This window comes from Trachypithecus francoisi, unplaced genomic scaffold, assembly GCF_009764315.1.
Source record: "Trachypithecus francoisi isolate TF-2019V2 unplaced genomic scaffold, Tfra_2.0 Contig00746, whole genome shotgun sequence".
Classification (NCBI taxonomy): domain Eukaryota; kingdom Metazoa; phylum Chordata; class Mammalia; order Primates; family Cercopithecidae; genus Trachypithecus; species Trachypithecus francoisi.
Window position 1 is genome coordinate 1 of NW_022680869.1, and position 2428 is coordinate 2428.

Sequence of the window (2428 nt, forward strand, 5' to 3'; positions counted from 1 at the left end):
GATCATCTCTCTCTCTAGACCAGAAATGCCCACAGTTGAGGCCCCCTGTAGTGCAATTTGTGTCAGTCTTGGGGGTGTGGATTTGGAGCCCAACCTCCATTTAGGAAAATCCGTCTGATGGACATGGTGGGTTCCAGCCCAGCCACAGACGACAGTGAGGGGTGGTGTGACAGTGAGCACAGGCTCCAGATGGTGGTGACAGTGGCTGTCATGGAGAGGAAAGGAATGGAAAGGGGGCCTCGTGGGGGCAGAAAGATAGGCCTTGGCTGCAGATGGGCCAGAACCCCGGCAGGAATCCAGAACACACATCCTAATCCCAGGTTGGCTAAAAATCAACAATGGAACCCTGGGGAATGACTTGCCCCTTTCTGAGCCTCAGTTTCCTCATCAGTAAAATGGTGACAATAATTCCAACTTCACCAAGGAGATGCAAGGCTCAATGAGATGATGGATCTGAAAATGGCTTATGTTTCATGGCACAAAGGAGAGGGATTCCTGACACGTGACAAACATGAAGAGAGAGGAAGGACGGGGTCTGTAAATGCCCAGATGGCAGCCCCACCCCTCCACACACACAAACACCCACCATATCACCCACACTGGTGATTTCCCCAGGAGGGCCACAGGCCTGGAATTAGCACTGCCAGGTGGGCAGGCAGGACTGCTGTCCCATTGCAGGGGTGAGGAAACCGGCTGCAGATGGTCCCACAAGGGATAAGGGGTAGGGTCTATCTCCCCGCAGCAGGCAGGGAAGATTGAAGTTGCTCCCTGGGAAGAGGAAGGGAGGCATTGACTGGCATTCTGTGATTAAGATGAGAAGCCCAGTCTCAGGCACGTGACTTGAGCTTCCAAATGTAGAAGGTGAAGGAGGCAGAGGAGACCGAGGGCAGGAGGGAGGAGGAAAGGAAGAGAGCAGCAAACTGGAGTCACTACAGGACACTAGCTGCTCCAGGCTGGTCTGTCCCATTCTAAGAGAAAAGGAAAAGTGGGAGATGGGATCACAGATCACGTCCAGATTCCTCACTGGCGTGGGTGCTGCTATGGAAACATCCCTGATGGTCCAGGTTTGTGGTGGGAGAGATTGCAACACTCTGCTTGCTGGAAATCTGTGTTTACAGCCAACACAGGCGCTGACCGAGACAACCCCACCTGGAGACCCCAGAGCTGCCCCAGCTTGCCAGGCTTCCCCTCCTCCTGTTATCACCCCATGCTGCTGAGAACCTGCCTGGCAGGCTGCCCAGCCAAGACAGGGGCCTAATCTCCGGTGAAACTGACATGTCCTTGTGAGGGCTGAGGAACATCCTCTCTCCCCGCAGAGCCTCACTCAGGTTCTCATCTACTTCCCTGGGGTCTGCCCCGCCTCCCTCAGGAGTTTGGAACCACATACTGTTCTGGAGGGGACCTGTTACTGCTGCCGCACCCGTCCTCCAGGGTACCCACAAGTGTTCATCTCGGTTGTGGCTAATTAACTTATCATATGGTAGTGAATTACCTTCTGGGGGCCCAACATTTGTTTATTTTTAAAAATAAAATTAGTACCATTGTTTATTTTGTGAATGTACAGAAATATTTGCCTGATTATTATTTACACGCCCTTTGGGAAAACTTTATAAAATTAAAAAAAAGAAGGAGACTCCTACCACCCAGAGATCATCACTTTAATTTTTTTTATTCCTAATTGCACATACAGGTATATTTGGGATCATCCTTTGTATGTGTTGGGAGTGCATTAATCTGCAAGTTCAGTCACCTAAACAAATACAGGTTCATTTTTCTTCCATAATTAGAGTATCTGTGGTTCCCGGCTGTGGTTCCCTGGTTCAACAATGTTAGGTCCAGCATCTTTGTGAGTCTACTGGAATTTTGCTCATGGCTGTAAGACGTCTACTGTAGCTCCAACCACTACATGTGTTTTCAAAGCCAGCAAAAGCAGTCACTTCTGCATTTTTATTAGGAAAGCAAGAACTTCAGAGACTACCCCCAGAGGATTTTTCTTTATGTCTGGAAATCTGTGTTTTGATTGGCCAGACCCTGATCTCATGACCATCCCTAGCAGCAGAGAATAGCATTGTCATGACTGACTTTGGATCAATCATAATGTATTGACTAAGAGTGGGCATGTGGTCCCCCAAACAAGATTCAGAGAGGAGGGAATTAGCAGTGTGTAGTACAGCATGCATGCTGTTTTACAGTCTACTCTTTCTCTTAATTGCATATTTCAAACATCTTTCCATACTAAGAAACATAGACTTGGTCATTCATCTAACAATAAATTATTGAGAGTGTAATGTGTTCCAGGAACTTAACTTGGCATGGAGGACACAATAATGAACATACTATACTCCTGGCCTCCATGGAGCTTAGCGTCTAATGAGGGATACAAAAATTCATCAAAGAACTTCACAAAGAAATGTAAAATTACAATGGT

At 47.9% G+C, this 2428-nt stretch overlaps 1 long non-coding RNA gene across 1 annotated transcript; it reads left to right on the forward strand.

Annotated features, from left to right (window-relative positions):
- The first annotated feature begins 16 nt into the window (after window positions 1-16).
- On the forward strand, window positions 17-1552 carry LOC117088364. Its single transcript, XR_004439177.1, has 2 exons — window positions 17-126; window positions 1317-1552. It is a non-coding gene; the product is annotated as an uncharacterized LOC117088364 (long non-coding RNA).
- Window positions 1553-2428: the final 876 nt, after the last annotated feature.